We start from the raw sequence: 25,042 nt of genomic DNA, 5'->3' as shown, positions 1-25,042 counted from the left end.
TTGAAGGCTGTGGGTTTCGACTCGGGACTACGATAGTCATAGCCAGGTTCTAGGTTCCTCGTGTAAACCACCAATGGGTGTATATGTATATAGGTCTTTGTTGTGGCTATCCGGCGATCTTTCGCCATTGAATCTGGAAGATCTGCGCCGGGAGCAGAAACGACGGCCCACGCCACGCGATCGCTTGGTTTCTCTCGATCGTCTCGTTCGAACAACCGTCCAATGCGCTCCTATTATTCCCGTTCGATTAAATTAAGGCTATTTCCACGATCTTCTGTCATCGATATCCCCCGATATTGGATACACCGGTGGAAAGCTCGGCTTCGTTAAGACAGAGAAAGGTGCTATATACTGTGTGTGTAAAATTCGTCATAGGATGATAGAGCGCTTGAAATATACAATTTTCGTCTATGATCCTTTCGCTTAAGACAGACTTAGCCCAGTTAGAATTGACTTATGTGTACTTTATCTACGGTTCTCCAAAAATCGAAATATCCTACTCCTCCGAGATTCTCATCGTCATCGTTCGAAATCATTAAACGATAAATTTCACAAATACTCGTCAAATGTTCGTTCCCTTTCCTAACCCTGACCTCGTTCAATACGGTTTCGTTATCGAACATGAACTCGTCATGAAAAACCTACTAAAATGTTACCGTGGAGAAATCTTTTCATTATGAACCATTTGTCACCGCCGAACGCACGGGCATCAGACCATGGGGAATTTTAAGGTTTCGTTGAACAGGGCCAACGCGTACTTAAGTGGTTCACGCTCTGCTTATTGGTATGCGAGTTTTCGCCTGCACAGGTAAAGCGAGGCTCGTGCTCACGGGATCGACGACACGCTCGAGGCTCGACCGCCTCGCACCGCGTGATATATCGATACCGCGGAGACAGTATCCGCGTGCTGCTACCAGCTACTTAACCCGCGACCAATCGGTTACGTATGCGACTGGTTACATTACCTACCTACCTACTTGCTGACTACCAAACGAGGACCGACCTCCATGCGAGAGACAATGAGCCTTCCTCGCTTTCCAGCTACCGTTCGTTGTTCGCCGATGATTCTTCGACGGGAACTTGGAAAATCTGTCGAACAGCGGAAGCTTGGATATTCATTTCTTCGAAACTTACAGAATTTTGAGACATTGTGTGCATCTGAACATCCTACCGCTCAATCTTTAAACCGATTTTCGAATAAGAATGACAAGTACTCCAATGACTACCAGACCCGTTCGTTATCCTTTGGATAACCGCTTCAGCCACGAACCTAATCTAGCTAGAATCACCTGCGAGTGTCGAGCTGCGAAGAAATCGAAGAAAAGTCGATAGCTTTGCGTTTCCTTTTGCATCTTCTTTCGCTGCGAGAAACGGGTGGTATCTGCGTTGGCATCGCTTACGCGTATCACAGCGGCTCATTGTTCGTGGAAGATTCAATCTCTCGGGTCCGAGAGAGCCTTTCTCCTCTTCCTGCATCCGCGCGAGCAACGCCGCGCCGGGAAGCGAGGGGAGCAGCGGGAATAGAAGATAAATGAAGCAAGTGTTATTTTCCAAACGGGCCGCTTTTACATAATGAATAGGAAAGCGAGGAAACGCGGCGGCGAATTTTTGTTTTATTTACGTAAGCGCGATCGAGCGGACAACGAGGCGGGTCGCGTTGAATCCGCGCGCGTAAAAACTGCGACCAATTTCTAATAGCTAGTTAGGAACGTGGCGGGGGGAGGGGATAACTGGTAACGCGCATGGACAGTCTCGCCAACGTAAAACGCATAACTACGCATGGACCCCCCTCCCTCCTATCGTATCGATTCGATGGGAGATCGCGATAAGATACGCCGCGAGGCTTGTCATCCTATCACGGGGCCTGGCCTACGTCCATGGCTATACCAAGGATGCGCTTGTTTCCGTCTGCTTGCCTTCGTACTTCCTCGATCTTGCAATTCAGTTTGTCAACGAGGTACTTATCTCAACGTGGCAACCAATAACTTATTGAGAAATCGCGTCTCTCCTTGTGGCAAGGACCGAGGAAAGTTAGGCGAAAGCTTGTAGCAATAAGATTGCTGGGATAGGAAGTGTTTTGGACGTTTCTTTGATCTTCTACGTTTTATTGAATTTCGAAGATTTTTGTACACAACAGCTAAAAAGGAAACAACTCGCGTTGTACTAAAATCGAGATACGACAAGTTTCGTTAATAATACAAGATGTTTCAATTTCTGATGTCGAATGACATTTTTGTATCACTTTGACACGGGAAAGTTTGACACGCGTATCAGAGATATCGCGAAGAGATGAAATGTTATTTCTGATTCGCTCTATTTACATTCAACTATAATATCAAAAATGTTATAATTTTTTTCGCGAAACTTAGCCTAAACGGAATCAATTTCCCTAATCAACATTGTCATTCGATACTCCCCTCGAAGTAAAGGAAACGTCTCGTTGCAACGAATGTATCAAGACCACCTAGATCATCAAAAACAAAATTAGAAGACTTTCTCAAGATTCCAAAGCAATGATGCATGAAGTCCAATATGTAACACTCACCATCCGCTTCCAAAAGCGTAGCGTCCAATCGATTAAGATCCCCTTGAAATTACCGTGAAATCAGTCTTGAAACCCTTGAGACGATGGTTCTAGGCTGGGCAAGAAAGTGGCGTGATGAAACGTTGGCGAATCAAACGGCTTGCGTTTCACGAAGATTGGAAGGAAGATTACGCGAGTTTCTTGCGAGTGGCTTAGCCTGTACGCGTACGAAGGCCGAAGGCAGCCGATGGTGGAACGGTTCCGTGATGCTCGATCGGGTAGTTAATAAATTAGTCCCATAACGTTGCGGACGGGGCAAAAACTGGCGCTGCTTCATAAGCTTGTTCTCCTCCGGTTGCGGTAGCCGGTGTGTTCGTTCGTGTGCTCGCTCTCTTACACGCGGGGGAGAGCTGTACCCGCGAGCTCTCGCTCGCGTTCTGCCTTAAACAAGCGGCACGCGGGCTATCTGTAACGGCAGCGGCCCTCTTAAAGGAGATACAATTTAATTGGAGCTCAACTTCCTCAGCCTTTCACCTTGAACACCATCCTTCTGTCTCTGGCCTGCAGTCCAGGTTTCTCGTCGCGTTTTGATATCTAAAAACTGGTAAATTGCGATGTACACCCCTGCTCAGAAGTATTAGGCTATTTATCGAAGAACGAGATACTGAGAAACTATTAGAAGATTAACTATAAGAAGATTGACGTGTTAAGAATTATCGGAATCAACGAAGAATTATTTCGTTCGGTTCTATTCGACTGTAAGTATTGCTATGAAAATCTTCAATTACGTATAGCAAAATTTAATTTCTTCTTGTATATATCCATTTGATTTACGTATAGTTCTCTCACTTCTCTTTAAAGGATTATATCCTCTAGATTACGAAGATGAACGAACAAACTACTAGAAACTTTCCGTTCTTTGAGTTCAACCGGTTCAATTTGCGAATAGCGAGTGACATAACGCGTAGTAGGTTGTTCGGATCGATCAGAGTTGGATGTTTAGCTTTGACGCCAGGTTACGTTGGATAACGTCGTTGGAACGGAGAAAGTGGTGTTCGTAAATCGTCGAGTCAAACGGTAGCCAGCGGTGACCGGCATGAGAAAGCAATCATACGCCGGACGAGATTCGTTGGTCGCTAACGAGTCCGTTTCCCGTGGTTCGATCTATTTCTCCCGATGGAATGCCATCGCTTTCACGCCGGGATACATCCTCTTTGCGATGCCCTGCGGCCCGCTATTTCTTGTCGCCGTTGACGCGCACGAGCCTTCACGCTCGTGTGACGTTTCTAGTTTCGAATTTGTGAAATTTTACGCGTGAAACACGTTCTTCCCTCGAGGATACGCCGGGTGATTAACCGTACAGGAAACGGGAAACACAACGATGAGAAACGTTATCTTGGTAATCGTTTTTAAAAGCTTAAAATATCGAATATTATTCTAAAGATTACAGAGGCATCCAATTAGAGAACGCTCCGATTTATGTAAAGAGAAAACTTATTAATTTTCATATCTAACCGCCGAGATCATCTAAATTAACGTTATATCTAGATTATGTTATATTTTATTTGATGTTTTATGTCTTAAGTCAATTAGGTATAGCTTTGTCTTTAATTTGAGATATTCCTCGTGAAGAATACGTAGAAGAAAGAATACGTAAAATTCGAAAGTCCGAGGAATACTCGGATACACGTGAGATAGACCACGTGTTAAATGCTCGAAACAGCACATTCTTCGTTTTCCAGCTGGCGCATCGTTTTATTAAGCGCGCCGGAGGAGCTCGCGAACACTTCGTCTATGCGCTCGTGTTACACGCGTTGCCTGGAATTTACGGTATTGCCATTAAACCTCGTGGAATCTCTCATCGTTAGCAGCTAGAACGTCCGATGTCCATTATAATTACTGTTATGATTCAAGTACTATGAATCGCCGCATCTCATCGACCACTTTAGCCGTGTGCTAATGAAACAATATTCTGATAAAAAGTTGGACAAATGAGTTATACACAGTGATTTGTATAACACGGATATCTTCTTCGTCGTTGATATATGCAAGGCTGAAAATTTCGCGAAAAAGCAAAATGAGAAAGTTTGCACGATCTTACGCAAGAACAAAGAAGTAGGTAATCGAAAAATTTCAAATAGTAAGTAATCCTAAGAACTGGAACGTTTGTCATAGGCTATAAGTCTTTTACAATCTGGTCACCCAGTACGTAGAAAGAGCAATTAGAAGCAAGTAGTATAGAGTTGGCGCGAGTTTCTTATCAGGCGTGAACGTGACGGTTTACGTAGGTGTGATATTTAAAAGAAAAGGCGCGATACGAAGCAGTTTTCACGGAGCTGCATCGCCAGCTATTAATTGAATGATCGCACTCTCGGCGATTTATTATGCGCGGTTTAATCGGATCTGGTCCCGACAGTCGGTACTGTTAATCTGCTCGCGGTCCTTTTCTCGTCGCTCGTTATCTCAAGTCAGGGAAGCCTCGAGTCGCCCGCGCGGAAGCCCATTACACGCCTTGTAATAAGCGGTGAGCCGCGACGTCCAGGAAGAACTGTTCATGTCGGCATCGCGAATTAGAATCTCTTTGGCTGCCTTTAGCATGTGCCTTCAGTTCGATGGAAACCGAGCTTTTTGGTTACAAAATAGATGGAACTTCGGTTGGTGCCTGAAACGAACAGTTTCTGAGAATTGTAGGTGTCGTATTGAGCAAGGTAATAATTTATGATTTGTGTAATACTGGATTAACGAGTTTCCAATTATGGGGCTGAATGTCGATAAGCATAGAATCGTAGAATGTGATGCGGTTGATCATAGGTTCCTAGAATTCGATATGGTTAATGTTAAGATCACGGTCTGTTATAGGTACTTGGAGATTCGTAGAAGTCGTTGCAACTGATTCTAAGCACGTAGAGTGTAGGTGAAATGTCATACTTAGAACGCTGTGTATACTGTCCAGAAATTGCAGGAGCTTGCAAAATGGCTCATTGAAACTGATATAGACATTGGATCCATTACGTTCGATGTAAATGACGTTATCGAAATCAATATACGCGGTACGGTGATCTGTAAATCTAGGGTGTTGCATACCTCGATATCTCTGGTACCTTATGACCGTTCACGAAACTTTCATCTCATGACGTTGTCTGAAATTTCTGGCAACTGTGAATTTGAGTCCCCGGTCGTCGAGCAAGGTCCTATATTCTAGGATGTTGAATTCCAGATAACTTATGTCGTTGGTAATGGTTTCTACGAATCTGTCGTTACTTATCTAAATATACATACATTTGAAAGCCTATACGTATCATTTTCTCGAAATTTTAATAATTCACGAAACGATTAGTCAGGCGTCGAAAAGAGTCTCCTCTCGGAGGAAATAAGAAATCAAACTATGTATCTGTAAACCTCGATAAATCGAGCAACGTTACACACACGAGGTCTAATTATGCCAGAACGTTCCTTTTCGGACCAAATTAGATCAACGGATAGATTACCATAAGCTAGGCGAACTGGGATATTTATGAGAGAGAATGTTTCTTACCGACGCGCTTCCTCGTTCGTTACCTCGCTGGTATATACGCAACTAAATTCGAGAACCAGTCGAAGACCATTATCATTACGCTACCATGCGGATAACGTAATTGAATCTCTAAAAGCAGTTTCTTCCCCCCTCGCCACTTATTACCGCGTGGCTCGTTAATCCATGCAGGGGGGAGAGGGGAGAGCCGATAGAGTCGAGCGGAGCAGGTGCTAGAGAATAATACCCTGATGATAATGGATCGGCAGCCGTGGATGTGGGCCGCGCGAGATCGCGCGGGAAATTAAATAATTACCGTCAGTAATCGATCTGGCGGAGTTGGTTCGCGTGATATTGATGACAGAGACGTACGAAAACAGCGGCGCTGCGTTCGCAGTGAAAGCGCGCGGTACTTTTCAACGTGATTGATCGCCGAGGAGATTGAGTATCGGAGATGTATCTCGCACATGTGCGGACGTCGCCTTCTAATGACCGTTCGGTTTATTCGTGCCGCGATTACGCCGCGTCGCGTGAGAATGCGTTCTAAGTTCGTTTTTCTATTGTGCTATTCTTCGATTCGTGCAAAGCACGAGTAGCATCGATGCGTTGTTTCATGAAGTCTTCGACCGCTCGACAAGTATGCGACAACGTGAAGTTTTTGTTACTAGACGAGGATGCACGCGAAGGATGCGGTGTCGTTGCGATTTTGGATCCGCTGCAGACGAGCGACTTTTTGACGCTGTGTCCTCGCTGCTTCGTACGTCTTTCTTTGTTTTCCCAATTAAAAACGGGGAGGACGCAACGTAAAAAAATCGCTAGTCTATATCGGACCTTACAGCAGCAATCTTGTGTAATTTTGCACGTCTATATCTCCAATAACGGGCTCGTAAACCTGTGTGAATTGCATTATTAATAATATAATCTCGTCGACTCGCGTAGTTTTACTACCAGCAAATCGTAATGACGCTGGAGTAGGTTTAGGGTACAGTGTTTTGACCAATACGTGCGTCAAGATATCTATGAATGTATATATATATATATATATTATATTAAAACGACAGTCTGTCAGAAAATGCATCCAGGGTTATCAGAACCTTATTCAGACGATTTGTCTTTTTGGGTTGGATTTAGGCGAATTCGACTAAGGCGGATTGTGTTAAAGGCGCGGGAAAACTCGCCGTCTCGTTGCGAGCTTTTCGCGATAACATCGGAAACCGGTAATAATCTAGTCGTGGGCGTATGAAAACGTAAAGTCGTCGGAGAAAGTGTATATCGCTGGTGTTTGCGTCCGGCGCGTGCGTGCACGCGGAATGATTTTCACGGTAGAAATTTTGCACGTGGTGAGATACGATCGTGATTGGAGCAATCATGTTTTCCCGCGTTTCGCGAGAAAATACGACAATCGTGAAAAAGCTTGATAATTATTATCATTACGTCGTGCTGGTATTTCTGATGCCAGTACTTACGTACGTTAGGATTATGTTCTTAATAATCGTGGGACGAATTCGTTAGACTGTGACCTATTTTGCAATTGTCTTTTTGAATAGATCAACGTTAACATGCGTATGGAATCGTATAAAATCGAAAGAAATCGGGGTTCCAGCGCTTCCTTTCTATGAATTCGAGAGAAACTTGCGACGTGATTGAATACGTGTACCATTTGTGTTTACAGGCTCGTTTCAGCATAACTTCTTGATGAAAGGGTAATGCGTGCGCTATTACACTTAGAAAAACCTACAATAAATCTCACTACCATGCGTGGTAGAATAATTACAGGAGGGCTGCGGGAAGCACTCATTTACTTTCCACTTCGCTCGTGTTACGAATGTCTATAAATTAATTTTTTACTCGTGCTGTGACGATTAAATACAGCCGCTCAGCGTATAATTTAAACTCGTACAACTTTTTGAATTAATATCTTTCGATTTTTTATACGAAATGCAACGGTTATCAAGCAAGGTTGTTTAAAGCATTTACATTTCTATCTTTGGTTAATGAGATATACATATAATAATCGTAGGTATGATTTATCGCTAACAAAAAGTATGTAACGTCATCGAGAAATTTCTCGTTCATCCAGATATATTAATAAATTTGCAAAAGTATTTTTAGAATCGATTGTTCACTTCCTCAACAGGGGTAAAGTAACTTTGAGCAGGGGTTAAAACACGGTTATGTACAGCGTGTGGAGAAGAACGTTAGTTCGATCCTCGAGAACTAGATGGCGACTCGATTCGTGTTGTTTCTCGCATATAAAACTGTTCGCGGAATGTTATATGTAGAATCAGGACAGGTTGAATCTTCAGCTTTGCGCAGTGGCGATATCGTAACCAATGAGGTTCTACCGAGGTGCGATTATTGCTAGTTGAAAACTTTTACCAATACCCCGCCAAGACGATGTGAAAGACCATCGGCTACGGCAATTTTTGGTAACCCCTACGGGGGTTTTTAGTAATTTCCAGAGGAAAATACTTTACTATTTCAGCTGCTCTTTATATTTCACTCAACAGAAGATGATATTAATATCCAATCTTTGGTTATTTCATCTGAGAGAATTTCGGTTTAGCGTTAACGAGTTACATTAAAAATTGAAAAATCTATAGAAAATAAGTCTCATCACATTTTCTCTCGTGGAGTATATTCATTCGGTTGTTTTTAATCAAGTCAGTTTTTACTGCTGCCCGGTGTTTACGGAATTTTACGTTCTGCTTAGTTCTATTGGTACTCTCGATATATTCTTACTACGAGAACAACCTTGACATATAAACATCACATGTTCGCCACCCTCTCGATGATCATTCCTCGACTCCTGTGTTCGCTGTAACTCAATCGGTGTGATGTTCAATTCCGGCTCATCGAGTGGCAATTTCTCTGCATGTTTACCGCGCGGTAAATTTCTTATCGATTTCACTCCATTCAGGGACCGATTCTCCCATTGTGCGCGAGGTCATTAAGACGCGATTGCACGAATGGAACGTCGGGTCCATCGACTGTTCGGTCGCGTGTTGGTATGCGTGCACGTGTTGTTGCGTGCAGCCAGGTCGAGGTCGACGTTTTGGGGTCTATCGAGCGTGTGATTTCCGGCGAATCGATAAAATGTTGAATAGTTGGCTCGCGTAGAGCCGCTCGCGCCACTCGAAACTCCATTCAGGACGAACGAAACGGCGATTAGCCTATTTACCTATTGATCGGCCGCCACTTCCGGCAACCTTGTTTCGTGGATCGGTGTGTATCCGTTGGTTGTTACGCGCAATTACCGTCGAGGATGTTACCCAGGTCTTGGTGCGGAGTCACGGCCCAAGAAGTATCCTTGTGCTTACGTAATCGCGATTCGAATCGATGGAACTTAATGATCGTCGAAGACGCGCTTCGTGTTACAAGATTGATCAATGTTGGTGAATGTTTGAACGGTAGTTGAAGTATGTTGTGCGTAATATGATATTATTTGGAGTTTATGAGGGGCATTTATCTCGCGTGAAATATGACGTGCCGTAAAGTTATTGTAGATATTTCTTTATTTTCGAAAGAATCCAATTTAACGTTAATTGTACTTTATGTGATTGGTTCAGTTATGGAAATGATGAAAATCGATTTGCCAATAATATTAACGTTCATAATTATCAGAATAATAGAAGCTAGAAAAGTCTTTTATCTTCGCGTTGAATAATTTGTAAATCATAAGTTAAATCAATAAAATTAGTTTCATTAATTCAAGTACTGATATTCAAATCAATGGCTACATCGACGAATCACGTATTTAGTCCTAATTGAGTGATGGTAAACTTTTTGTCAGATAATTTACGGCTAGATGTCATAAGAAGTTAACCGCTACTTTTACTCGCTAATTTGCCATTAATTTATATAATTTGCGCACTATTACTAGAAATTGCTATCTCTACGTTGCTTCCCGAGTTTCTACATATTTTCAGAGCTGAAAGGTGTAATAATGGATTCTAGATATATCCATCGGCTTGTTGCTTTTCCTTAAGTCACTTAAATGTTTTTCACTTTTTCCATCGATCATTTGAACTTAACTAGAGAGTTCAATGCTCAACGTGACATGGATATTGATGAAAGCAGTTGCTCTAGCGAAACGAGCGATTTCTGGCAGGGAATGTTTGGAAACGGGATTCCGTGTGTCGAACGGCGTATTTCCATAATGATGTATACATTCCGTTAATCGTGCCGCGAACCAATTCGATGCGTACAGACAATACGGATCCTCGTTACTCTCACGCAATAGCCGGGCATGCGAGGAATAATTGCGCGTTGCTCGGGCCTTCCACCGAAGATCTGTCGGAAGTTGGCGAGGCGTGCGTGATTCACCAACTTTGGCGTCCGTGGGAAGAACCATCGAATCCCGGTCTTTCGTTGCCAACGATTAATTCCCGCCTCGATGTAACGAGTATCGTGTTCGAAGTGAGAATTTTAATATACCGTTTCAATTTACCTTCCTTCGTCCTCTCTAATATTACGAGACTTGAAGATTATACATATCCATGTACTTGTATTCTCCAAGTTTGTTTTACTCGATTATTGCTGTACTGCTTGATTCGTCCGTAGATTATGGCACCGTTACCGATCAGCTTTTCGATTTGAGCCACTCGGAGGGCAGATTGGTCAACCACGTAACCTTAAAAGTGGAGAAAAACGACGATATCGCAAATACTATTTCTCAAAATTAATCTTAAACTTCACGATTCTTTGTGCTTGTATCTTTCTGATCAAAAAATCGACTGTTATGTACTTCCTCTTTTTTTTCTTAATTTACGTCCACACATGAACGCACAAGGGAAACAAAGATAAAAATAGCATTTGTAATCGCAACAGCGGCATCGAGAGCGCGAAACGCGGCTCAGGGTCGGAAATGGAAATGGGAAGGCGCGAGTTCACGGTCGGTTCCGGTGGTAACAGGCTGGTGCAGTGCAAGGCGCGGAAAGTTGGAGAGTTGGAACTTTCGTGGCGCCTTCCCGGGCTTCTCTGCGACACGAGGAGCTCGCGGGGGTGGCTGGAGGTTTGATCGACGACGGCAGACTTTTAATTACGCCGAGAACGGAGCGCAAGCTTCGCCACGTGGAAGCCAGAGATAAGCCTCCTCGGGAATGGAACCGAGTCCGGCGCGAAGTTACGCCTCAAATTATGCAGTTAAAAGTACGAACGGACACGGATATTGGAGGGCGACTTGCAGTCTACCGATTTCTCCTGACATTCGATATCGACTCCCGGCTGTGATTGGCATATTCTCTTTCCCCTCTTTAACCTCGATTATCCTACAAATGATTTTCCTTCTTCGTGTTCTCCAGATTCGATGGCATGTTCAATTTGGAGCACGTTTTCAAGAACTTGTTCACGAACTAGTCTTTAAATATTGTATTATACCTACCTGGTCTTCCAAGTTATTGTTTTTCTTCTATTATTAGGATACATTTTTGAGAGATTCATCGATCTTTCGTTGGTAGTTGTCGTCGGTAATTGGGGAAACGTAAGATTCTCATTTACCTGGACGATTTTGTTAAGAATTTTCAAGTCTGTACGAATACGTATTGTCGATATTTAGAAGCACATAGATCTTCTATATCAATGCATGACATCACACTCCCCTCAAATTAAAGATTTTATCATTTCTACCACTGTTCCTCTAACTGGAAATCAACTAATTCGAACAGATAAAACACGTTCGGTTATACAGATCGAAATTGAAAGGTAGACCAGGCTACATCGAACAAATTAAATCGATCGATATCGTTGAAGATTTATATATTCAAACAGAACCCATAAGACACGATAAAGTAAACTTTCCATCTCACTATCTCCATTTAATCAGACACAGTCGCTGGTCAAAAACGTTTCTCCCACATAGTTCCATTAATTAAAAACCGTATCTCGGTTGGCGCGAAATTCACGCCGCTAATCGGAACTTGACCCAAAGGTGATTCAATTATCAGATACACGGTTTCCATACGTCGAGAAGGCGTCGGCTCTCCCTTCCAACTCTCTCTTTCTCACGCGACGCGTCATCGACGAAACACCTAATCGACGCGAACGGACCCGTACGTACAGAAAACAACATTTTCCTCCGACGAAAGACGAACGAACAAGCCACGAGAACGAGAAAGGTGGTAGCATTGGAAGGCGCACCTTTCGGCGCGTACTCATTAATTGGATCGCCAGAAGGGACTGGCGACCAGGCACGGCCAGCCTGTGCTACGGGAACTCGATAATTTCGCGTCTGTTTACAGCCGTTTCCGATGGAACACCAGCGGATCCATGGTGAACGCGTTTAAAGAGGTCCGCACAGCTATTTGTCTTCGTTTTGCGCCGTTCACGCACTGATAGCAACGCCATTAATCATAATCCTCGGTCACGACGTAGCCACAGCGCGCTCGCGGCCGCCGCGCGAGTCACACGCGCGAGATAATCGAACGACTACCTGACGGAGCGCGCGAGGACCCTCTTCCGATACGCGTCATTATTCTTGGCTGGCGCGAGACTCTGACGCGCTCGATGGATTAATTGCGTATCACGTCGTCACGCCGATTGGAATATCGCGATTCTTCCCCCGAGCGATCCGGAACGCGAGCTACGTATCGTACACGCGCGACCGTTCCCCTCGATTATAAATTAAATCCGCCGCGATCCGTGGCGTGCTTCGCTGCCTCTTCGAGGGCTGTTCATTTCCCTTGAAACGAGTGGATGTTATGCTATGAATGCTATGCAAGGGTCCAATGTTGGAGAGTATTTGATCCGGTTTTAAAGAAGAGACGTTTCTGATCGACGTGGCAGGTTGGCTTTCGTTAAACGAATCTTCGGTATCGATTGTGTACCTAACTCGTGGTCATAAGTTCGTAGGTATTTGGTATGTTTGCGGTATGTACTTCTAAATGGGGGTGTAGGTAAACTTTCGAGCTGAAGAGCAGTTAGAAAACTGCCCTCGTTGTTGCGTTACTGTTTCTCGCGAGAATATATCGACTCGTAACGCTAGCGTATAATGAGGATCTTCATGCATATGGAACAGCGTGTGCTCGGCGAAATGTCGAACGGGCGATGATAGGATAGCGTCTACGATATTTTCCCGATTGGCGGTTTCGCGATTGCGCAATGGGAAAGGGCACGATCGTTACGGTATTGATGCGTTTCACGTGTTCTTTATCCGTGCATTATTCCAAAGACACGGGTGGGCTAAGTTCCTCGAACAGACGTCATTACGACTGTTGTAGCATTTTGCCTGCACCCCAGTAATTCCACCTGAAAATAGCCGGAGGAGATTTAGACTACGTAACGAACAATATGCCAGCGAAAAGTCGTATAAATTTACGATCGTCTCTGAATCTACTATGAGCTGAAACGAGCACCTTAACAAGAACGTTCGTGAACAACATGCGAAAAAATGCGGATAATTTAGGAATTTGAAAGTGTTGATAACTGGGTTACTATCATAATCTGCGTTTTAAAGCAATATAGAGGAATTATACTTTGTTTGGTGATCAGTGAAAGTTTAGGACAGTAACAGAGGGATTAAGCCGATTATTATTTTCTAAATGGATTTAGGTATTATCAATCGTATTACCAAAGGGCGCAAGGCATTAGAGTTTTGCAACAAATCTTCCATTTCGTTTTAATTATCCTAGATGGCATGCACTATAGTGGCATACTACGGGCAAACCAATTAATTCCAAAAATAAATTTTCGTTTATATGTATACGAGAGAAGAAAGAGACGAAGTTGACCAAATTAAAAAAAAAATCACAGTTGCACCTCAATCGATACGCGTTGCTAAAACAGCAAGGTAAGGGTCGTTGTACCCTCCCGTCTAGCAGTCACGTGCGCAAGCAAGCGGACCTCCCTTCTCTTTTACTCTCTCTTTCTCTCTCTCTCTCTTTCTCGTTCTTCTTCCGTTTCTCTCTCCGCGTTGGATAATGGATGAGTCCCGATATTTACATATTTTTCCATGTTCGTGCTGTGTGCCCGGCAACGGCTAGGTCAGGCAAGGTACAACCTAGCACAAAGTAGCACCGAGACCGCGACTGCGGCAACTGTGCCTCGGCCCTGAAAATACGCGGTCTGCAGACTCCGAAGATCATCCTTCACGCGCGTCCATCCTGTTATTGGACTCACGTAATTTCCATCTACTCCGAAATTTTTCAATTATTATTATTTCGTTAGCACCACATCCTTTATAATTGTTTTGTAACACTAATTAAGCGATAGCGTTGGAGAAGAAAAAGTTGTGTTTGTCACTGGAAATTATCGTTGAAATATGTTACGACGCTACAAGTTTCTTGAAATTTAGATGGAGGAATTAGCGGCGAACAGGATATTAAGCCTATTCGCATTCGTCATAATTAGATTAATCAAAGACCTTTATAGTTTACAAATTCGTAAACACCAGATCTTCCATCATTTTGTTTACAACTATACGATTCAATTTCACCTGCGCAAGCTTGCAACGTGTGTTGATGACAGCACGCTGACGGCATTGTTTCGCCGTAGTCGCGAAGGGACGCAATCCGCCGAATAATGGCGATTCTTCCAGCCTTTGTTATTCTACCTATGGTGGTACGGCGAATTTCGAAAGCTTGTCGGCATTCGGTGCGTTGCGTAAGGGCGGGGTTATAGTCCTGGTCGAGTGGCTGAACTTCCGACTGCAGGGTGAACGGAGGTTACTACCCTTGGTCGTCGGGCAGACGGTAATTTTTCATTTCGACGCCTTCGTTTCTGGTTACGCGAAAATCCCGTTCCACCGATTTTATGAAAAATTCTTCGCCTTTTGGACTTTGATCGCGATGCCACCTCTTCGCTGCTAAAACAAAAGAATTGATCAAGGGAGTGCCGTGAAAGTGTCGGAAGCTCTGGAATGTGGAATTAATTAATCCTTGTTCGGAAGAACAAGCGTAGTTCGTGAGTCAGGTTGGATTTATATAAATTGTGTATTTAACGCGATTTTTTATTTTTCGACATATTGAAATTCTTTTTTTAATTTATTTAATGGATTTAACTATTGTCTTTTATAAATGAGCAATTTTAGAATTCCACACATACATTATTGATTAATCCTATAATAATTGGATTATGTACTTCATCTATCGAATAAAGTCCTTTTTTATTTGATTATGATATTAGGCACACAGTGTTCTGATTATCTTGAATAGTTCAAAAATATTGATCGTCGTTAACATCATCGTATTAACATTAATTACGCCGTTGGTTTCTTCTAAACTTTCACGGCTTTGACAGTTAGTTTTAGAAAACTTAGATATATCTTTGAGTCAGTGTCGTTAATTATACTTCTGAAATCCAGTAACAATTTTTAAACAAACGTATCTTCGAATCAAACGAGTCTACCCTATTAAAGTAGTCTCTCGTATCAATCAAATGACATCAGAATTATAAAACCGATCTCATCACTTTACTTTCTGGAACAAAATTTCTTTCAACTGCTCTTTTTATCCGCGACTTCGTTACAGCATCGCCACACCTGGAATGATCATCAACCCCCAACTTTGATCAAAACCAGCCTCTCTTCCATCAAAAACGAGCGGAGGAAATGAAAAAAAAAGCGTGTCTCTGTAATTACCATCCCACCCGTGAAACCGCGACACCGTACGTTAGGCGGGAGTGCGTGCGGTACAGGGTGAATGTGTCGCGGATTGGAAGCGAGTAGAAGCGAGTAGAAGCGAGTGGCAGCGAGCAGAGTGGCGAACGCCGTCGGAAAAGTGTCGGCGGAGTGGGGATGTGTCTGGTGGTGGGGAGAGGAGCTCAGGGTTCGAGCGCGTCAGCGGCGCTAAAGCGCTCGACGCGGGGCATTGCCGTCGTGGCCGCAGTTACGATCCGATCGAGCGTCTCGTAGCGCGTCGCGACATCCTCTCGCAGGACACTCGCAGCCACACACTTCAGTCGGACACGTGTTCACGTATTTTCGATACTCTGGTGCTAGTTCCAACAACCAACCGTGATCGATCACGATTTACCAGAACGATATATAAAACGTTACCTCGATAATTGTATCAACGATATCGATCGTACCGAATGTGAATCGTTAGCTCGTGACTCTCCCGATGAACCAGTTTCGAGCCCATGAACCGTTGGAAGGATCAACATGTGCGATCGAGCAGAGGATCGATGGTCACTGTTTCAGGAGACGACGGAACGCAGCTGAGTAACGAAGGGACGAAGGGCGTCGCTCGATCGAAAGACAGTCGACGAAAATGAAGTGATCGAAGGTGGCATTGGACGCGATATTTTTTCTCGTACGAGCGTATGGTCCATTCAACCGATCGCCGGTGAATGAAGTTTCCAGTGGCGAGCGATTCGCCGTAGGTCAGTTTCTCGAAGAAGGTCGTCGAGTACGGTTGTGCTCCGTTTTCTCGCGTATATACGTGGAGTCCTTCGTTCGAAGCGGAACACGACGACGGACGATGTCCTCTGGAATTCGACTCGCTGTTGGATTTGAGTTCGGAACGGAGATCGTGTTCTGTAATTTCGTGAGACGACGGGATCGCGATGAGCGACTCGCGGTGTTGGCTGGAACATCGTGCTCCGATCAATAGCGGCTCGTAGAGAAGTTTATCGCGACTTTATGGATGCATCGGATTCTCTTTGATCGACGATTCAACGTTTTCGTGCCATTTTTCGTTGCCATTTTTCGTAGGATGTCGGGTGGTTGTTAACCGATCGTTGATGAATCAGTCGTTTGAATTCACGTGTTATTTTTGTTCGTTTCGTTGTGGTTCCTGGAGACACTTAAATACATCGTGACAAGTGTGCCGATCGGACATAGTGAAAAAGGACGTTGCTGGTCGAGAGGGATTTAAGTGGATTTTTGTGAGTGGAGCTATTGCGGTTTTTACGTCGTTTGGGATTATTCTACAGAAACAGAAGGTGAGTGAATCAGTGTTTACATATTAACAAACTTTTTATATAGGCGCGGAATCTCGTTGAAAGTCCTTCGGAGAATTGTTTACGTTTCTTCGTATACAGCTCGCGTGCTCGCGCTTCTACGGTATTCGCACGATCGATAAAACCTTTCATGTTGAAATTCGTCAGAGCGAAGAGTAACCCAGCGATCCCGTGTCGTCTAACGGATATCGTTTCTAGGTTTTTTTGACGTTGGGACGTATTGCTTTCTGCGATGGTTTTCGATTTGAGATTGGTGCGTGGTCAAGCTTTTCTTTCGAGGTTCAAATATTTCTAAGTACGTATACGTCCCATAAGAAATTCAATAAAACCTTCGATAGAAAGTGATACAAAATTATCTAAAGCTCTAGCAAGCAGAGCCCCGAAACAACGTAGCAATAGGAGAAAAAGCGCTATAAAACCCGAGTTTACTATCACCGGTACTCTAAATCACGAAGTAACCCATATCGCAAAGCTCATAAAACGCGTCTTTCCATCAAATATAACCGCGTTCTCGAGACTCTTTTTTCGACACATATTCCTCGTGGTAAGCTCGTAGGAAAGCACGGTTGCGAGGCGTTCTATGAAAGCTCTTCTCCTCGAACGGTATTAAATATCATGAGGAAACGGGCGCTGCGCTACCATAAATCGCGCGCGTTACAACGGGCTGCCGGCCCGTAAATCGGCCTTGCGACACGTTTATTTCCAGGCGCCATTAATTAAAAGCCACGCTCGCTGTTATCCACGTACCCTCACCCCTTATCCTCGCTTCTATCTCTCCTCCTTCCTTGCACTTTGTGAATCGGAACGGGTGCGAGGCGAAATAATTACGCAACGGGATGAAGGAAGGGGCGGGGACGAGGAGGGGAAGGTAAGGCATACAGTAACTATCCTCGTCCGAATCTCATTTCCATTCACGGCGTTTACGGTGGCAGGCTGGATCGCGGTAGAACGAGTTTGGCGGGTCGGTCTGGCATAATCGCGCGTTTATCTCGACGAGAATGGTCGCCACGAGTTCGACCGCGAACACTCTTGCTTCGCGAAAAAAAAAAAAGTAAAAGAAAAAATGTGTCGCCAGTGTATGAATGGTCGTGAGCTTTTATTTTTTATTCGACACATTTTTCTCTACCCTGTTCAGGTCTACCTGACGTGGGAAATCTAGCTTGTTAATGCGCGTTGACACAGGCTTGACAGGTGTCCGTTTACTTTTCTCGTTTGTATGGAACAAGCACTGGTTGTCAAGCAGTTGCACGATCGTTTCTTTTCTACGTATAATTGGTATAATTACGAAAATTTCAGGAAACGTAAATACCATTTTACTTTGTTTTCTTTGCAAATGTAATATGCATGTAACAGGTTACTGTTAGATTATAGCAGTTTCGCATTTTTCAAGGATATTTGCATCTCCTTGAATATACAAATTAGGTAATAATTTCTAAAGATTTTAATAGTTTCCTATAATTTTCCAAGTTAATCAGATAACAGGTAATAAGATAAGATTTCTCGTTTCTCGTAAATATCGTAAAATGAATTTAACTGCATTCGATCGTTGTTGGTCATCGATGGGCTACATAAACCGATTCGTAAGATCCGAGTTCTCGTTCTTGGGGTTCGTTTGGCGTACAAGAAAAGGTTCGTCCAGGAAAAAGCCAAGTTCGAAATTGGGGCGAGCTTATCGCAAAGCGGATTTGCCATTGGCGACCAATAAACCTCCGGGCCGTGAGAAAAACGCTCTCGATCGGTTGTTTAATCGCGTCTCGATCGTGGGGACTCGACGTTCGATCTCACGCTCCGGCGATCGTGGATTTGAGGCCCCTTAACTCCGCTCTCGTTATCGTATCGTTCCTGGGCGTGTATATCGTCCGCGTACAAGGTTCACGAAATGGGCTAACGTTGTTCCAGGTCGCGATAGCCACGGCGCTTTCGAAAGTTTCCGCCCCCGCCATGTATAGAACAGTTTCGCCGGTTGAAGAATTTCGGACGGACTCGGGTTGTCTACGTTCGTGTTTTCACGCCCGCGACACACCGATCGTTTGCTGAAAACACGGACGCGGCCGATCACTTTCTCGTCGACGCGTCGATCCTCGTTTCCTCGCGATCTCTTTTCAGCAGTCTTTTCAACGATTTGTTGTCTGTCGAGAGATTTGCCTGGATAAGACGATGTTGTTTGATCGGACGAGAGCGTTAAATTCGATGATGGTTTTTGTCGAAAGTATTTTGTGATGAAAGTTAGGAGAATAATTGAGAAACTATAAAGTGAGAAGATTTTCTTAGATATTTTTTTAGTGTCGCGCTGAAACATTGCTAAGACGAAGTGTGAATCGTTCAGTGAAGCGTGACGTGTTCTTACCTTATACGAGTAATTAATCTACGTGTTTTTATTTCTTCTTAAAGCATGTTACCTTCTATGTTTTTCTATTTTCACGATATTCTAGCGAAATCAAACGAGAGAACCAAAACTGCTATCATATTTCTATCAGAAAGATTTCCTTCCATAGGCATCGCTATATTCCATAGGCTTCCATATTCACTGTCAAATCAAACCAACAAAACGCACGCAACAATCCCAATTACCCTTTTTGTTTTACAAAACGATTCATCGTCTCACTACCCACGCTTCGATGTAAATTTTTTGCCTACCAAATTGATTCTAACCGAATCTAATTGATTTTAAACCAAACACGCTTCCTATTTGCAATAAACCCTATTAAAAACCGCGCATACCAACATCGTCACGTCAGTGCGAAACCCGTTGCGACTCCAGCATAGTCTATTGCACGTTCTCCAATCAATTATCGAGCCTTTCAGCCAGACTCCATAACGCAGGCAGCGCGATGTGTCCCTGTCGATGACGCGCGCCTGCACCTGGCGGCAATTATGATATACGAAGCAGCTCCCCTTTCACGTTCGACCATCGACCGAGCTGAGAATGCGGCTCCGTGGCCTGTCGTTTTCGAAATCGCTCGTTTCGCGAGCGCATCGCCCACGTATCGCTCGATTATGCGCCATTAAACCGCCCCCTGTTCTCTCGTCCCCGGTTGCACCCCGTGGACGGTTCTTTCTGGCCCTGGCAGTTCCCGCCCACCCCCCGTCGGCTCTGTGGTCACCTCGTGCTACCTGCCGAGTCGTGGGCAGTTTGGAATGCGCATATGCGGCCGCCAAGAGCCGGCTCGTCGGGTATTATCGTCCTAATACTGCGAGCCGTCTTTATTAGCGAGCACGCGAGCCTCGGTTAAGCCGCGTTTTCACCAGCTATGGTACGCGTTCTGGGCGTGTTGTACAACTAGACCAGAGAAAAGCATCGGTTTCACTTTTCCTCGTGATAGGTCGAAATAGGGCGGAGTTGGGATCGATTCGTTCAGGGTGGAGCTGCGAGATTTGGTGTAAGAATTTTGTGTTTGAAGTGGCCTTTTTGCAGATGTTTGATCGATGTTGGATAGAGATTACGTTTTCTAGTTTGGAATCTAGATTTTGAAAGATCGGTAAGGAATAAATACGACGTGATCGTAAATCGAAGGATTAGATGGCGACACGAAGCGAGGTTTGCGAGCACTCTATGTCTCGGCCTGTAAAAATCATTCGCGAATTGATATTTTCTTGTTCAATAACAATTTTCATACGAGTGAAAATCTAAACTATACAGTAGTAAACTATACGTATAGTTGTTAAAAATTAGAATGTGTATCCTCGATTAGAGAGAGGCCAGAGGAAACAATTGCAATTTCTACAAGCGTATATCATTTTCAGCTGGTATATCCATTCTGAAAATCACAACGAATTGCTGTAAAACGTGTTATTCTTATTCTAATATAAATATCAATTACTTACATGTAGGAGAGAAGGAATACCGACCTTCCAGGCATTGAAACGTCCGAACATAAGTCTGTAGGAGAAGCGATGCAACAACGCTACAGGCCATCATCGCCTCGCGAACACACCGATCATCCGCGGAATCGTCGAAACCATTTACGTCACGCACGCAACTAGATGCTCGGTAATTTCATCGAAAAACGGCCATCCGTTTCTTGGGTTCGCGCGTTACACGTGTGGGAACGCGCCTTAAGGCCGTGCCGGAGTGGTCCACGCTGGTAGGCCGCAGGTACGCCCACGCCGTTAGATAATTCATATCATTGATATTACGAGGCCCCGCGGCCAATGCACCGACAACTCGCTACGTCATTCACCATAAAGATCGACTCGGCAGATTCGTGGCCCTCGTGGAGCGCCCGGTGCACCGGCTCGATCCTGTGTGGGTCGTTCGCGTTTCGCGTTCTTCGTGCCGATGCGAAAAATCGTTGGAAAGATCGAGTCGATATATGGCGTGGTGTACCCGCGTTCCTTACGCCGAGAGGAATCGCGATCGACCTGGACGGCATCGTTATCTGCAACTGCTCCACCGCACGATCACGTGGATAAAGGATTTTTCAATGTCAGAATAATTGAGATTGGAAAAATTGCATGGGCGGATCGAGAAGTGGTGGATTATTTTGTAATAAACGGCGAAGAGCCTGTAATCTATGAAATTTATTTAACTATCGGAGCAAAAGGAAGAGGACTAGGTATGTATTTTATGGAATTATCAGGCCGATGAAAATAATCGATTGGTAATTAGAATAAGAAAATTAGGATAGAGGAATATTATTTTATTTTTACGGGAACGTTTGGGATCTAGATACCTTAGTTAGAAAACAAGTCTGTCCGTCAAAGAGACACATAGGTGCGATCGTACCGCTGGTGATGTTAACTTGCATTGTGACATGAAGGTGACGTAGCGGTTTCAATGGCACATCGGAGTTTTCTAACGCGACACGGTGGCAAATGATACGACGTGTCGTATAATTAACCTTGAATGTGACGTCCACATACCTTCTCTGCACAATAATTTTTGCTTTCTAATAAGCATAGTCGGTGTGCAGCGTATATAAGTTCTCCAATTACGTTGTTCCGTCTGTACCAATTTCCTTCGCACGCTAATTAACCATTATTTATTCTTATATCTAAGCAGAACAGGAAATCAAGCGTCGTTGAATCTTCTCAAATATTTTTCTTTCGTTCCATTCTTCTTCTTACTCGTTATACAAGTTCAAACTCGTCGTTAGACGCAAACCATCCAAGTGAAAACATTCAGCTGGACACAAATCATCGATTATCTCGAAAGGAGAAGTGTTCGAACCGGTATGTAAAAACGCGTGAGAAACTGAGGATCGTCGATTTTGCGTTTCCTCGCTTCCTTTCACCGGACACAGCGGATTTTATCGCATCGTTTCGCTCGTGATCGTTGATATTTGCCTTGGTTGCGTTGCCGACATCGCGCGTCAAGCTCGAGGACCACCGAGCCAGCGCGTTTGATACGCCACGTCGCGTCGCTCCGTAAAATTCGCGTTCCACGCTATTGTTTGCTTTTCGTAATGTCAGTTGTTTCCTCTGTAATCTCTCATTACCAGCGTCGCACACTTGTCCTGTAATTGGTCACACGACTAACGCGCTAACAAATCACGACCACTACTATCTAGATATTTAGGATAATCGTAAAATATTTTTGTTTTCTCTTTACATTATTCTTGATTTCATCAATCAGTTCCACAGGAAATCTCGTTGGAAGGTATTCTTTTATAAAAATATACTATCTAGAGATCATATATACGGGATCTCGATAGTTGGACTCTTGATTATTTCCTCGTTTTTACACGCGAGCTTCGCTCGTCACGTTTCGCCAACGCATGGCAGGATACTTTAATTAACCAAACTGAATTTGATATAACCAAATTAAGAAGCGATAGGCGGCCAAACACGGAACTTAGCTTCGCTGCATTTACCGTAAGAAGTATCTAAGATTGGCAGCTAATTGGTCACCTAGTTCACTGCAAAATTCTCAATCCTCGCCTGCACTTTCAGTCCCGTTCTCATGCAACGAGCGAATTTCCACTGTGTTCTATGGGTAAGTCAAGCATTTAGGTTAATGATTCTCATCCACAAATAACAACGTTTCTACAAAAAAGAAGTTCGTAGTAATCATCCAACCTGCGTCTTCGTATCGTATAGAATCGGAAGAATCAAAGTGAAGGGGAAGTTTCAAGAACTAAATTTGCATAGCGAGTTCGTAGAAATTTTCGAACGAATTAGAGTGAAAGAAACGGAAGTTTCGCAGGTCTAACGGTGTTTCGCGTCCTCAGGATCGAGGATCATCAGGCAACTCCTGCTTCCAGGATTACAGTAATCGTTCCACTCGCCGACTTCCTCATTTTTCTCTGTTATTCGAGAAAGAAGCGAAGGTTTCAGGCCCGCGGACGTTAACGTTCGAGCCAGCAAACGGTCGGAGTCCCTTCGGGCGTCTAATGTAGATTCAATGGTGATTTACGTGGTACGCGCGGCCGCATCTCTGTCGATGCAACCTACGCATAACCGCGAACACGATGTATCGTAATAACGCGATGCGAAAGGGAAGCGCGCCGACTGATTGCCACCGTGTGTCGCGGTTCTACACCGCGATCATAGAAAACCGCTTCGCCTCGTTCCATATCGGCTCTTCGTCATCGTTCCGATGAAAATCATTTCGTATGGATAATTACATCGACGACCGCGTTCTTTGGTTTTTTCTTTATTTAATTGTACTGTTTCGTAGCTTCGTTTCTTAAGATCCAATTCACAAGTTTCTCTTTTCACACTTCGGTCTCTCAATGATGCAATTCTTTAATATTTCTCAGTTTTGATTACCTAGGACTTATAATTCTCCAGTATATTTCTTTGGTTTTTGGAATATACAGAAGATACTTTGTTTCTTGATTATTCGATTCTCTGTTTTAGCCCGTTTGATCTATCGATTCCTCGATATTACGTTTATTTGACACTTTGATTTTTTGGTATATCGTGGCTTCTCACGGTTTAATTCCTCGATTCTTCAAAGTATCGAGCGTTGCACATCTTAGTAAATTAATACTTTGTTTCATTAACCTATAGTTCAATTGAACTGTCTTTTTCCAGTATATTATCATTTCCAATCTATCAAACCTTTGTCAAACCAAACGTTTCTCTCACAATTTCTCAGTTCCTGCTAAAACCAAAGTATTTCCAATCGTCGCAATGGCGCTACTCCGTGTAAGCGCATGCAGCTTTCATTGGTTTTCGCGTACAGGCCGCGATTATTCGGCGGCGTGATACCCAGACAGGGTCGAATTGAAACGGGGCGAGGGGCGTGTACACCGACGCGATATATCAACGCGAAGTGAAGTATTCCAGAAGCGTGTTTAGTCCGTTGAACCACACCGTTCTACCCGCAAATTACATTACTCCTTCACTTTTTTCTCCGTCTACTTCTCTTGATACGCGTTCAACGGCTCCAGAGACCACCATCGGTTTTCCCCGGCGTCTCGATTCCGCGAATCGATCGGCGACCAGGTAAAAACGCGACGTCACCGCGGGACGCAATTATCTGGAAAAGGAAACGGGCTTCTGTCTCGGTTTCCCTCGATTCGTTATCGTAATCGTGGTAAGTAACGTGACATTAATCCGTAACGAAGCGATCGCGATAAGTATCGATAAGTATCAGGTATTAGATGAAATGTTTTTTCGTTTCTGAGAAAAATTCTCAACATAGATTTACGAAAGATTCTGATAATTTATTTCGAAATAATTTATTCGTTGAAAGATTGTTTGGATATTTGGGAAAATGATAATTGTTAAGGGTTGGAGAAATATGGTGGACGTAACAAAATTTCATATTTTACGATCCATCTTGTGCGTTTCTTTAAAGTAGCGAAGCTGTCTTCATTCGTCTTTGCTCCGGCTTGTCGCTTAACTCATGCGGAACCCATTTGTCCATTTTCTTTGACTTTCCTATTTGCTCCGAGTGACGAATAATCATAGCGTGGTTTAGTTTCAGTTGAAATATTATCTCCTGTTATTTGTCGGTGGCATTTTCCAGCTTTCCTTTTAGCTGATTCTTCGGTGAAAGCTCATTCGTCTTAAATTCATCGAATCGACGTTAAACTATTCTAGCATATACAATAAGTAAACCTTTTTATTTGAAATAAATCCAACGCCAAAAAGAGAAACAAAATTATAGTAAACGTCGTAAAAGCTTGACAAACAAAATCAATTCCATGCTAAAAACGAAA

The 25,042-nt window shown here is 43.8% G+C and overlaps 1 protein-coding gene and 1 non-coding gene across 5 annotated transcripts in view; both read left to right on the top strand.

Annotated features, from left to right (window-relative positions):
• LOC138178349 (uncharacterized) overlaps positions 1–25,042 on the top strand; it is a 303,819-nt gene that overhangs the window by 71,773 nt on the left and 207,004 nt on the right. The window lies entirely within an intron of this gene.
• Positions 8,340–8,480, top strand: LOC138186634 (U4 spliceosomal RNA). The gene has a single exon (XR_011174950.1). It is a non-coding gene; the product is annotated as a U4 spliceosomal RNA (small nuclear RNA).

This window comes from Bombus flavifrons, chromosome 1, assembly GCF_040668555.2.
Source record: "Bombus flavifrons isolate JBK064 chromosome 1, iyBomFlav1_principal, whole genome shotgun sequence".
NCBI classification, from domain to species: domain Eukaryota; kingdom Metazoa; phylum Arthropoda; class Insecta; order Hymenoptera; family Apidae; genus Bombus; species Bombus flavifrons.
The sequence above is the reverse complement of the archived record's forward strand: the minus strand, read 5'-3'. Positions and strand labels throughout refer to the sequence as shown.